Source organism: Capra hircus, chromosome 3 (genome assembly GCF_001704415.2).
Source record: "Capra hircus breed San Clemente chromosome 3, ASM170441v1, whole genome shotgun sequence".
NCBI lineage: Eukaryota > Metazoa > Chordata > Mammalia > Artiodactyla > Bovidae > Capra > Capra hircus.
The window spans coordinates 79,738,524-79,753,433 of NC_030810.1; the positions used below are offsets into that span (position 1 = coordinate 79,738,524).

Genomic DNA, 14,910 nt, shown 5'->3' on the forward strand with positions numbered 1-14,910 from the left:
CTCATGGTTCTGAAGGCTAAATTTCCAAGACTTTATCCTGAAGTTTCTCTCTCTGACTTGCATGTGACTGCTATCTCTCTGTACATTCACATGCTCTTTCCTCTGTGCCCACACAACCCTAGTGCCTTTTCATGTATCCTAATCACCTTTTACATGCTTCAGCAAGCTTTTTTTTTTTTTTTATATAATGATATATCCTTGCACATTTGAATGATCTAGAATATCTTGCCATGGACTTCTGGATAAAATTAAAAATAAGTCAGCGATATTGTAGGGTTCATTTTCAAAATAATAAGAGATTTAGAGTATCTAGTCCCTGTTGTCTGTCAAAATAACACTCTACTTTGAATGTAAAAAAAAATTATTTTTAAGTACAGTTGATCTTTGAAAAACATGGATTTAAACCTGTATGGATCCACTTATTTGTGGATATTTTTCAAAAAATATGCTAGAAAATTTTTGGAGAATTGTGACAGTTTGAAAAGACTTGCAGATAAACTGCATAATCTAGAAATATAAACAATAAAGAAAAGCTGGATGTGTCATCAATGCATAAAATATATGTAGGTAGTGTCTATTTTATTATTTGCTACCATAGGATATACACACACCTATTATAAAACTTCACAATTTGTCAGAATTACACACACACTTATAGACTATAAAGGGTGCCATTCTTTGTTAAGAGAAAATATAACAAATGTAAAGATGCAGTGTTAAACATGACAGCAGAAAAGTAACTGTATTGCACACTGAACTACTGTAATAATTTTGCGGCCACCTCCTGTTGCTACTGTAGTGAGCTTGAGTGTTGCAAGTATTCAGTTAAAACACTGTAACACCAATCATCTCCATGTAAGCAGTTTGTCTCTTCAGCGAATTGAATATCAGTAAAAATTGATCTCTTGCAGCTCTTGTGTATTTTTCATTGTGTTTAGTGTAATATTGGAAACCTTGAGTTACACCATGGGCTCTCTGGAAATGCTCCCAATAAGCTGAGAAAAGTCATGATGTTACAAGAAAAGCTGATTGATATATACTGTAGATTGAGATTTACAGCTGTGGTTGTCCACCAGTTTAAGACAAATGAGTCCAGCCTAAGAACTATGGATAAAAATAAAGAAAAGGAAATTTGAGAAGCTGTCCCTACAGCTGTACCAGTAGAGGATGCAGGTATGAAAACCTTGTATAATTTTTTGACAAATAACTTTTAATCACATATTGAAAATTCAGTTTCTCTGCGGGTACGGGATAAAGTAATGCTCAAAATTCTCCATGTATTCAGCAATACGTGAACCATGAACTTCCAGATGTTCAAGCTGGTTTTAGAAAAGCCAGAGGAACCAGAGATCTAATTGCCAACATCTGCTGGATCATCAAAAAAACAAGAGTTCCAGAAAAACATCTATTTCTGCTTTATTGACTATGCCAAAGCCTTTGACTGTTTGGATCACAATAAACTGTGGAAAATTCTGACAGAGATGGGAATACCAGACCACCTGACCTGCCTCTTGAGAAATCTGTATGCAGGTCAGGAAGCAACAGATAGAACCAGACATGGAACAACAGACTGGTTCCAAATTGGAAAAGGAGTACATCCAGGCTGTATATTGTCACCCTGCTTATTTAACTTATATGCAGAGTACATCATGAGAAATGCTGGGCTGGAAGAAGCACAGCTGGAGTCAAGATTGCTGGGAGAAATCTCAATAACCTCAGATATACAGATGGCTCAGTGGTAAAGAATCAGCCATCAAATGCAGGAGACAAAAGAGACATGGGTTTGATCCCTGGATCAGGAAAATTCCCTGGAGGAGGAAATGGCAACCCACTGCAATATTTGTGCCTGGAAAATTCCCTGGACAGAGGAGCTCGACAGGCTACAGACTGTAGGGTCAGAAAGGAGTCAGATACAACATCAGTTGCGCATGAGCAAGATAAACACTCTTATGCTGCCAACAGCAGAAAATCAGAGACTTTATTTTGTCTACTAGAGCATTACATCACCAGCTCAATGGGCATGAGCTTGAGTAAGCTCCAGGAGTTGGTGATGGACAGAGAAGCCTGGTGTACTGAAGTTTATGGGGTTGCAAAGAGTCAGACACGACTGAGAGACTGAATCAAACTGAACTGAACTAAGAGGATTACAAATATGGTACAAATGAAACTGATACATAGGACATCATATGGTTGTGGGTTCAACTGCATGCCGCACAAAAGTTATGTGGAAGTTCTAATTTGTGAGAACTGTCTATATGGCCCAATTTGGAAATAGAATTTTCTCTCAAGGCTATATCCTTGTAATGGTTCTAGTTATGGGAACAGTGGACAAAACCAACATTCCAAGGACAGGGGAGCAGGTAAGGAGCCTCTAATTGCCTGTTTTCAGCTTGAGGGTCATGTCTTCTTGATCACCTCCTCCAGCACTACATCCCTCATGACCAGCTCTTACAATCTCACATGCCCAGTCTTCCTCAGTGTGCTCTGAGCTCTCAGCAAGACATTTCACTGGCATGGAGGTGGCTCCTTTGATGGCTATCTGGCTGCATGGATGCAGAAACCACAGCAACAGTATAGGCGCATGCAGGAGAAAACTCAAGATAATGATTCTCAAAGTAAGTGATACTATTTTTTTTCCTAGTGTCCCATGATTGGATTTATTAAATCCCCTTAGCTGGAGGTCAGATCACTCAGTGTTTTCATACATGTCCCTATGTGATTTAATAAAGATGACACTTTAGCAGACTCATCAAGTATGAGCATACAACATATTGTTTAGAAAATGGAACAGGTGCACCCTTGTGAGGCAGGAACAATGCCTCAAATCATCTATTTAGGAGAACAGCTTTTTTCATTAAATATTTCAGTGTTCAGTAACAACAGGCTTTGTTAGCTTATTATATAAGGCTGCTGGGTGAATTTAGTAAAGACTTCTGTAGGTGCTGTAATATCTTTCAGGCCATTTGAGGGGAAAAAGACAGTGGCTAAATGATCACACTGCTTATTTAACTTATATGCAGAGTACATCATGAGAAATGCTGGGCTGGAAGAAGCACAAGCTGGAATCAAGATAGCTGGGAGAAATATCAATAACCTCAGATATGCAGATGACACCACCCTTATGGCAGAAAGTGAAGAGGAACTAAATAGCCTCTTGATGAAAGTGAAAGAGGAGAGTGAAAAAGTTGGCTTAAAGCTCAACATTCAGAAAACTAAGATCATGGCATCTGGTCCCATCTCTCCATGGGAAATAGGTGGGGAAACAGTGGAAACCATGTCAGACTTTATTTTTGGGGGCTCCAAAATCACTACAGATGGTGATTGCAGCCATGAAATTAAAAGACATTTACTCCTTGGAAGGAAAGTTATGACCAACCTAGACAGCATATTGAAAAGCAGAGACATTACTTTGCCAACAAAGGTCCGTCTAGTCAAGGCTATGGTTTTTCCAGTAGTCAGGTATGGATGTGAGAGTTGGACTGTGAGAAGAAAGCTGAGCACCGAAGAATTAATGATTTTGAACTGTGGTATTGGAGAAGGCTCTTGAGAGTCCCTTGGACTACAAGGGGATCCAACCAGTCTGTCCTAAAGGAGATCAGTCCTGGGTGTTCATTGGGAGGACTGATGCTAAAGCTGAAACTCCAGTACTTTGGCCACCTCATGTGAAGAGTTGACTCATTGGAAAAGGCTCTGATGCTGGGAGGGATTGGGAGCAGGAGGAGAAGGGGATGACCAAGGATGAGATGGCTGGATGGCATCACCGTCTTGATGGACATGAGTTTGTGTGAACTCCGGGAGTTGTTGATGGATAGGGAGGCCTGGCATGCTGTGATTCATGGGGTCGCAAAGAGTCAGAGACGACTGAGTGACTGAACTGAACTGAACTGAAATGATCACACCAGTGGAGAAGAGAACATGTCCATCTGGCCTTGAGGAGAGGAAGGATAGTAGCTTTAGGGGCTTGACCTGGCTGTGCATACTATACATGTTGTCCAAGATAGGCAACACTGTCAGGCATAAGGAGATGGACTGGGAGCAGAATGTGCCAAGTGCGGACACTCACCTGCTCCTCTCTCTTGATGGTATGTTTCATTCCATGTACAGTACATTTCAGTGGGTCCAGCTTGGGACAGGACAATAGGATTCCAGTAGAGACTGAGTAGTTCCCCTTAACCTATAGGTACAAAGCAACTTACCCAGGCTGGTGCATGTCTTATTGCAAGTTCCAATAGATAACTCCTTCCCCAGCCATGAGAAGCTGAAGCATAACACAGATCCACAGTAAGAGTTGGGGAATAGCAATTCTCCATGACTTTCATGGCTTTATGGCATTGAGTGTTTTGGCAAGGATCCCCAATCTAGTTCATGGGGTAAAAGGTCTTTGTGTGTGTACTGTTGCTCAGTGGTCTGACCTTTGCAAGCCCATGGACTAAATAGCCCACCACTGTCCTCTGTCTATAGAATTCTCCAGGCAAGAACACTGGAGTCAGTTGCCATTTCCTCATCCAGGAAATCTTCCCCACCCAGCGATCAAACCTGAGTCTCCTGCATTTCCTGCATTGGCAAGCAGATTCTTTACTACTGAGCCATCTGGGAAGCCCAACTCATTGATCATTTAAATGTGTTAAAACCTATGATAGTTCTTTAGTCCACTTAGTGGAGATGGTTTTGCCTGTTAGTAATTTAATCTGCTCCTTTAATAGTACATCTTTCCTTTTCATTTACCCTGCTGCTTGTAAGTTATAAGAAAGATGGAACTTACATTCAACATCGTGTTCTTTTTCCAACTTAGTGTATCAAGACCTTTGTAGTCTGACTCTCAATTACTGTCCAGTTGAGGATGGTATCTGTATATGATATTCAGTTTCTCTAATCTCCTAATAAGGGCAGCTTGGTTTGTCTGGTGACAGGGGATAGCTTAGACTAGACCAGATGCAGTGTCCACACAACCCAGGGCATATTTAGAACATTTACGTAGAGAGAAGGAGCCAAAATAGTCAATTTGCCAGTCTGGTTGGCACTCTAGTGGATGGCCCCAGACTCCTTTAGTAGTCATCTTAGATGTTGTTTATAATACATCAGACACGCTATTGCTGCATTAACAAATTCACTGTATTTGAAGGATAATCTGGCGTCCTTGGCAATAAGCCATCTTCCCCAGTGATGCATCCAAGCCAGAGTAGATACAGATATCTACTGAAGAGCCAGTCATTAGAATTTGTACCTGGACTAGGTCATCAGCTTCCTAGCTTCTAGTACCTTGTGAGCCAGGATATGGAAAACAGCAAAGATTGCCTCAGGCTTTTGCAGGCAAACCTGAATGTTTCAATCCTTGATCCAACAAGGGCTTACTCATGATCACCCATCTCTCAGCTTCCCATTGCCCAATCCATAAGGTTAATCCCTTTAGAATAGCCCAACTTTCAGTACAAAGGGTTAATAGCCAGGGCTCATATGTGACCACTGGCCAAACCACTGTGAGGTTAGCTCGCTGACTGCTGCAGTTTGTTCCTGTTTCTAGGTGTCAGTGGAAGTTTCCCCCATTGCCTTCTTACCTGCCACAGAAATAAGCATGGGGGTGGAGAATCTACATACGCTACCCAGCCTAGCAGCACATGCATTTCTGGAGAAAGCAGGCTGGCAATTATGGTGCTTCCCTGCGACAAATAGGTATGCCTTGTAGTTAAAGAGGGAGTTTTAGCCATGGCAGAAGTGGGTCAATGGAGTATATTCTCATTTCGCCTCTTGATAGGAAGGGGAGTTCTCACTGTGAGATGCTATTACCCTGTGGGAAGCTCTACACGAAGGAACACTGTGTAAACTGCTAGGAGCTATTGCTCTGTGGGGGTCTATCAGGTTTCTGCCCCTTTCCAGAGCTGGAGCCAAAACCTAGGGGTAATTTCTCCCTCTGTTGTCTCTGCCATCGTGCCCAACCCACAGCTTCCAAAGTTATAGACATGTCTGTGCTGTGTGCTGTGCTTAGTCTTTGCACCCCATGGACTGCAGCCCACCAGGCTCCTCTGTCCCTGGGGATTCTCTGGGCAAGAATACTGGAATGGGTTACCATTCCCTCCTCCAGCAGATGTACCAACTCAGGAATCAGACCCAGGTCACCCACATTATAAGCAGATTCTTAACAGTCTGGGCGACCAGGGAAGCCCACAGACACATCTAACTTAACTCAAATGGCATCCCTTCCAGGAAGATGCCCAGAGCTTTAATCTGCCTCATCAGTCTTTTTGCTTTCTCAAAGGCCACTTATTCTGATCTCCCATCACATACATGCCCTTTCCTTACCAAGTGGTATAAGGAATGGAAGTGCTGTGCCAGATAGGGAATAAAATTCCTCCAAAGCCCCCCAAACCTCAAATAGCTACAAATGCTTATATTCTTTGACAACTTTTAGGGGTTGGATAGACTTGTGTAATGCTCAGATGGCTCACCACCTGCAGTGCAGGAGATGCCTCTTGTGCAGGAGACATGGGTCAGTTCCTAGGTCAGGAAGATCCCCTGGAGAAGGAAATGACAACCCACTCCAGCATTCTTGCCTGGAAAATTCCCATGGACAGAGGCACTTGGAGGGCTATAGTCCATAGGGTCACAAAGAGTCGGACAGGACTTTGCGACTTAAACAACAAGAAGCCCTGCTTCTGGTCAATCACAGCTTGAATCTTATGCAACCAAACAACTCCCAAATCTTTATGGTAGGATTTGGGCCTTGAAGTTTCTATGTGTTCACTGCCCATTCACTTCATTATAGAGGTCCTCGCAAAGTCTACAGAGTGCCCTAGAGCAGAGACAAGGCTTCTTCACTTTTAGCAATAATCTTCACATTTAGCATTATGTCATCAATGGAGTGAGCACATCATACTGATGTGGGGACAGAGAATAGGAGCAGGTTTAGGGCTACCATCACATGACATCTTGTGGGGCTGTGCAGGTGGCCTTGGCAAAGTGCTTGAAACTTCCATTGTTGCCCCTCCTATGTGAAAGGAAATTGATTTTACATCAGAAACCTGTGTTTTTCAGTATTTCATGAATCTTGAAGAAGCACTTTTGCAAGAACATTTTTTGCAAAATCTGCAGTGTTAAACAATAACTATAACTAACAAAAGACTTAATCCCCATGGTTAGAGTTCATTATAATGCAGCTGACAAGAAAATTTGGTTGCTTTTTTTTTCTTTGACATATTTTAAAAGTATGACATTATACCCATAATTTCATACATATATACCCTAAATAAAATTTAGCATCTCTTATCTGACAATGACACTGTTTCCACTGTTTCCCCATCTATTTCCCATGAAGTGATGGGACAGGATGCCATGATCTTCGTTTTCTGAATGTTGAGCTTTAAGCCAACTTTTTCACTCTCCTCTTTCACTTTCATCAAGAGCCTCTTTAGTTCTTCTTCACTTTCAGCCATAAGGGTGGTGTCATCTGCATATCTGAGGTTATTGATATTTCTCCCAGCAATCTTGATTCCAGCTTGTGTTTCTTCCAATCCCACATTTCTCATGATGTACTCTGCATATAAGTTAAATAAGCAGGGTGACAATATACAGCCTTGACGCACTCCTTTTCCTTTTTGGAACCAGTCTGTTGTTCCATGTCCAGTTCTAACTGTTGCTTCCTGACCTGCATACAGATTTCTCAAGAGGCAGGTCAGCTTCCCATGTATTTTCAATGATCAAATAAGCCTAGATAGTTTAATATTTCTTTTTTATAAGGAGAGAAAACACATCTTTTGAGGCATTCCAGGGTCCTGGGAAATATCCTGAAAGCAAAGTTAGTTCAAGATCAATAAGATAATTTAGAATTTGATTTCAAGGAATTCTATCAAAAACATCAAAAGGTTTAAAACACTTGATTTAATAGGATAATAGGCCACTGGGAAATAATAATACTTAGTTGTCTATTTAATCAGGGCTTCCCAGGTGGTGCTTGTGGTAAAGAGACCACTTGCCAGTTCAGGAGATGCAAGAAATCCATGTTCAATCCCTGGGTCAAGAAGATCCCCTAGAGGAGGGCACAGCAGCCCACTCGTATTTTTGCCTGGAGAATCCCATGGACAGAAGAGCCTGGCAGGCTAGAGTTCATAGGGTCACAAAGAGTTGGACAGGACTGAAGTGACTTAACAGGCATGCACTATTTAATGAAATGACAATTTATAACTTCAAAGACAAATGTAGAAAGTTATATCATTGTAAAAAAAATAGCTCCTAATTCTTTCAAAGCTATGTCTTTGGAAACTATTCCAGCTTTGGCAACAGTGGGCAGAATGTACTTTCTAAAAATAAGGGAGAGTGAGGTGGCCCCAGTCGTCCAGGACAAGCTTATGGATCAATTTGTCGTCTCTTTGTCTTGATTACTTCCTCCAACAGAATGCTAATACAGATTTTGGTACCTGTAAGTAGAGTGTGGTTGTAACAAATACAAACATGTGTAATTGGCTTTGGAAATGGATATTGAATAGAAGCTGGAGAAGTTTTGAAGCATATGATAGAAAAAATGTCCACCTAGCTTGTAGCTATTATTAGTAGAAAAATGGGCATTAAAGGTACTCCTGGTAAAGCCTCAGACAAAAATGAGGATAATGTTAATGGACTCTGGAGAGAAAGTGAGCTTTGTTAAAAAGTAACTTGTTATAAGGTCACAGAAAACTTGACTGAATTACATTCTACCACTGAATGGAAAATAGGACTTACAAACAATAAACTTGGATATTTAACTGAGGAGATATCCAGGCAAACACAGAAGGTGAAATCTGGTTTCTCCTTGCTGCTTATGGTAAAATATGATAAAAAGGAGGTAAATTTGGGAAAGAACTGCCAAGCAAATATAAATCAGAACATGATAGTTTAGAAAATCCTCACCTTAACCAGATAATGTTTTGTGGAGGCAGAGCCAACGGTATAGCTGGACAACCTTTTGGTAAAGACATTGGTTGAATGACTGATGGATCCAATCAATCATCTCAATAGAAGCAAGGAAGAGAGGTGGGGGTATGCAGGAGGACCAGTGGAAAATTCTCGTGTCTAATAGTGTATATCCCCTTAATATTGATGAAAACAAGGTATTTGGGTTTTGTTGTTGTTGTTGTTGCTGTTGTTTTCTTTTTACCTGCAGAAACACTGACAGGCTGAGCTGAAAGGACAGAGAGAGGAAGAAGGAAAGAAAGAGTGAATCTAAGGACAGAATTAAAAGGGTGGAGACCAGAGAGAGTAGGCTCATGGCCTTGGAGGGTAGAAAGGGCCAACCACTGAGCCACAGAGGGTTGCTGTCAGGCACTGAAAGCTCATGAAATTGCCCTGATTAATAGCAAACTTTGTTTAGGCTAAAACCCCTTTATTTATTCCATTTTATTCCTTTTAGAATGGGAACATATATCCAATGGTTGGCCCACTATTATATTTTGAAAGAAGATAAGTGTTTTCTATTTTAAAAGCCTATGAATGGAGAATTTTGCCCCAGTTGGACCATACCCAGAATCTAAGCAATATTTATTTAGATGATGAGATCTGAGAGTTTTTGAGTTTACTTTTAAATTTGAGATTTGACACTGAAGTGGGCTAAGGCTTTTAGAAGTGCTGGGATGAGATGAATACATTGATTTTTTACATAATAGATGCAAATTATTGGAGATCAAATAGTGAGCTGTTGTGGGTTGAATATTATCTCTTAAAAAGTCATGCCCACATGAAATTTTGGAATGTGATTATTGTTGATTGAAATGTTCCCCTTAGAAGATATGTTCAGGTTAGCCCCTGTACCCACAAAAGTGATCTTATTTGGAGATGAGTTATTTGCAGATGTGAATAGTTAAGAAAAGATCATACTAAGTTATGATGGCCCCTCAGTTCAGTTCAGTTCAGTTCAGTCGCTCAGTCGTGTCGGACTCTTTGCAACCCCATGAATTGCAGCATGCCAGGCCTCCCTGTCCATCACCAACTCCCAGAGTTCACTCAAACTCACGTCCATCGAGTTGGTGATGCCATCAAGCCATCTCATCCTCCGTCATCCCCTTTTCCTCCTGCCACCAATCCCTCCCAGCATCAGAGACTTTTCCAATGAGCCAATGGCCCCTAATCCATGACTGATGTCCCTGCAAGTAGATAAACCAGAGATACAGAGACCTACACAGAGGGAAGATATGTGAAGATGGAGGAAGAGATTGGAGCCATGCTGTCCTAAACTGAAGATGTCAAAGATTCCTGACAAACACCAGAAGAGAGTGAGACAAGAAAAGCCCTAGGGGAGGATTAGAGAGAGCACAGACCTGATAGTACTTTAATTTCATATTTCAGCTTCCAAAACTATGATACAGTAAGTGCTTGTTACATTTCTTAAATTCATACTAGCCTGTATCTAATCCACTTTGTTAAAACTACCTTGAAAACAAAGGAGTGGCGGGGAAAGGTCTCTGTTTTTCTGCTTCCTCTGGCCTCCTCCTCGACTGTGGTCGCCGACCCTCGGAAGCAGTCCGAACATGTCCAACTTGGAGAAACACCTGTTCAACTTAAAGTTCGCGGCTAAAGAACTGGGCAGGAATGCCAAAAAATGCGACAAGGAGGAAAAGGCCAAAAAGGCCAAGATTAAAAAGGCCATTCAGAAGGGCAATATGGAAGTTGCCAGGATTCACGCCGAGAACAGATTCGCCAGAAGAACCAGGCAGTGAATTTCTTGAGGATGAGCATGCGGGTGGACGCGGTGGCCGCCAGGGTCCAGACGGCCGTGACGATGGGCAAGGTGACCAAGTCGATGGCCGGAGTGGTTAAGACGATGGACGCGACGTTGAAGACCATGAACCTCGAAAAGATCTCCGCCCTGATGGACAAGTTCGAGCACCAGTTCGAGACGCTGGGCGTTCAGACGCAGCAGATGGAGGACATGATGAGCAGCACGACGATGCTGACCACTCCCCAGGGCCAGGTGGACATGCTGCTGCAGGAAATGGCAGACGAGGCTGGCCTCGACCTCAACATGGAGCTGCCGCAGGGCCAGACCGGCTCCGTGGTGACGAGCGTAGCCTCGGCGGAGCACGACGAGCTGTCCCAGAGGTTGGCCCGCCTGCGGGACCAGGTGTGACCGCTGGACCGCTCAGAGGCGAGCCGGCCGCAAGCGACCATCCGAAGACGGATACTCTACACTAGAACCTCGGAATCAGCCAGAATGCTGAACTGCTCTTACTCACGATGCTTCTCCCTTCGGGTTTACAGTGCTCTCCAGACACACGAAGAATTCCCAGGCCTTCTCTTAACTCTTAACTGGATTTGAAAGTTCTGTGTGGCTTGTGATCAAGTGTATCTAGTTAATTTGACTTCTATGAATCTTTCTCAAAAATTTAGTCAAAATTCTAGTTCCCGTGTATTCAGTTTTCTGCTGGAATTATCAAAATTGACAGTTTTCTTTTTACTTTTGTGTAGTTGATAATATCTGGAGTTGAGGGGTGATTACATAGGTCGATTGCTGGGCTATCTACTGTTCATTCGGCAACTTATTTCATGGGCAGCGCCCTTCTGTGTATCCTTTGTTTGTTGCCGTCAAATGCGGTCTACAGCTGACTATTAATCTGCTCTCATAACTTATACTGAAATTACTTTAGTACCTTCTCGTGTAATACTCTCTTATTTTTCACGGCCTAAAAATTTCTTGTGGTAGTTGCCTTTCTATAACTGGAAGAAAATGCTGCTTCTACATATCATAAGAGAAAATCATTTGTTTATGGTTTTAAGATTTACAAGGTTTAATGTGTGACAGTTATTTCCAAGTGACTTTCTCTCACACATTTCTGATTATTTTCCTGTTTCATTAGACTTTGATTAGATTTATTTTAAAGTATACCAGTTAGCGTGACAGTCACATTTCTCTAATGTTGCCAAAGAACTGTTGATGGGTTTGAGAAGCCCTGGGACTGTGTGGGAGTGAGTTTTGTTTAGATTTTAATCAAAACTAGAAATAAAATTTTAGGTTCTAGTTAAGAGATTTTTTTTTTTTTTATCTAAAAAACAAACAAACAAAAAAACTACCTTTGTCTTCCTGTCACTTTAAGAACACATAAAGCATCTTTCTGCCTCAGAGTATTTGCATTTGAAAAGCCTCTGTTCACACCATTCTTTCCATAAATCAACAAATGGCTTATTCCCTCACCATTCCAGGTCTTTTCTAAATATCCTATTCTCACTGAGGTTTTACTTGACCAGCTAAACCCAACCTCTATCTCTAATTTCCTCATCTCCCTGCCAACCTTTTCTGAATCATTTGTGGGTAATATACTATATATTTCATTTATTTTCTTGTAAGTTGTCAGTTTTCATATCTAGAGTGCAATCTGATTGAAGACAAGAAAGTTTTTGTTTCTGAATAGATGTTTGCTAAATATTAGTTTCTCAATAGGTATTTGTTGAATAAATCAATTATTTTATGAAATTGTATTAGACTACTTAAAATATGATTTTGCTGGTATAAAGACATGATATTGAAATACATTTGAAAAGTTCTAATTCTCTCATTGGGTGTATTGAGTGAGTCAAATGATTGTATTTTAAAGTTGACAATAATCACTCAAAATATAGTGGCTATTTTCACCAGAATTCAAGCTTAAATACAGTAACATTTTTTTTTAATGTTTGATTTACTCAGCAATATTTCGAACTTGACCTTTTCATTGTAGATAATTCATAAGAATTTGTTGACTTTATATTGTTTATGAAATAATTGAAACAAGCTAACATTTCAAAATGAACATTTTTAGAAGTGTTTCAAAGTCATTGAAAAGTTTTGTGAAGGAAAGTGTAGTAACATATTTTAAGTTTTGGAAGTAAATTTTTATGGCTACTGGGTAACTGTGGATTACAGGAGGTCATGAATGAAGCAGGAAGATAAGTTGGAAAATTGTTAGAGTAGTTCAAGTGAAAATTATGGGTTTCAGTTGAAAAAGTATATATTGAGAGAAGTAGAAAAACATTTAATATTTTTAGAGGTATAATAAAAATGACTACATATGGGGTAAAAGAGATGGAGACTCCTCAAGAAGCCATTTTTTTCTGGTTTTGGAAACTGTATTGATGATGGTGTGATTTGTTCATCAATGGAAGACTGAGATATGGATAAATTTGATGTGGAAAATTCATTTTAATTTTGGATGTCTTAAGTTTGAGATACCTATGAGGCATCTAAGTGAAGACACGAAAAAAACAGCTGAGTCACAGGGTCAAGAATTCAGAAGTAAGTGTTGAACTGGAGATAAAAATTTGTGAGTCTGTGATATATAGAGAATTCCTAAAACTAAGAGGTGAGAAGAGGTGAAAGGTTAAGAACCTAAGATGTCAAAAAGATATGGAAATACCAGCAAAAGTTGTGGAGAGGAAGTAGTTCCTGAAGATATTGGAAGAAAACCAGAAGACATACTGTTATGGAAGTCAAGAGTCTTAAAAGAACAGTATTAAGAGTTAACGAACTTTTCAACTCCTTTTTATTCTGAGACTCAGAGATTACGTTACCATAGGGCCCTACTGAATGGCTTATGGCTTAGTTATCTGTTTGCACTCTTTGCTAAGAAATATTGTTTCTTCTCGGCCAACTAACTCTAGTCTACATTTTCATTCCAGCCATGATAATCATTCAAGTGCACTGTCTGGTTTTACCAAAACACTCAGTTTAATTTTCTGTCTCCTATATCCATCCACTCAAACTTTTCAGTTGTTCTCATTAATGCTTTTTATGTTTATTTCAGCCTCTTAGTATTTCTTCGTGCTGCATGAATTCAAACCCAAACAAAACTTAGAGGCAGTGAGTACGAAGGAAACAGTAGAAAGATTGAAATTACAAAATAAGGAGTTTGATTTACTATGTGATGATTTTTATTGTGTTGTTGGCTATTGTACATGATAAATCATGTCCTAAATACACAACCTGCAACTAATGTGTTAGATTTGTTATTTTATGACATTTTATAGATAGTAAAGAGTAGCATTTGATTTAGATGAAAAGTAAACTTACAAATACCCTGCAGTTGTTAACATGTAAACCATTGATTTTGTACAAGTTTGGAGTAGTGTTGAACCCTGCTTTTTCTCATGTAAACAATCCCCTGAAAGGTTAATTTCTTCAAAGTTTATTACTTGCAATGAAAGATTTTGTGACTCCTGAGAAGGCCCAATTCTAACAGCCATTTTAGCTCCAGTGGCGGTTTCTCAAAACTTTATCTCCACCTGCCAGAGGACAGAGAAATGAGAATTCACATACCAGGAGATTCTAGGAATACAGACTGCCATAAAAGTGCTTTGAAGGTTTTGTGTTTATTCAGAAAATATAGGTAAAATTTTAAATTTGTTATATATATTTATTTAATGATAAAGCAGCATTCTACCTTTCCTAGACAATTGCAGTAAAATATATACTCCTGGAAATTGTTCACTGTTTATCAGAGAGGAGGCTCTATGTACACCTGGAACATTCTCTTACAGGCTCAGAAATATCAGTTTATTACAATTAAAGAAACATTTAATGAAGGAGAACTAAAGAAAGTACAGGGGAAAATTGGCCAGAGAGATTATTCCAAAAGGGATTACAATAAGAAAAATTGGACACAGGTGTTTTGGTTTAGGACTCTTACTCATTTTAGAGTTTCCCAGGTGGGGCAGTAATGAGGAATCCTCCTGCCAGTGCAGAAGATGAAAGAAACATGGGCTTCATCCCTGGGTCAGAAGATCCCCTTGAGGAGGATATAGCAACAAACTCCAGTATTTTTGTCAGGGAAATTCCATGTACAGATACTGAGGGCCTGCAGTCCATATAGTTGTAATAGTCAGACACGACTGAGCATGTGATCAAGACTATCCCCAAGAAAAAGAAATGCAAAAAGGCAAAATGGTTGTCTGAGGAAGGCTTACAAACATCAATGAAAA

General features: G+C 40.2%; 1 pseudogene; it reads left to right on the forward strand.

The window, feature by feature from the left end:
* On the forward strand, positions 10,491–11,360 carry LOC108633213 (annotated as a pseudogene).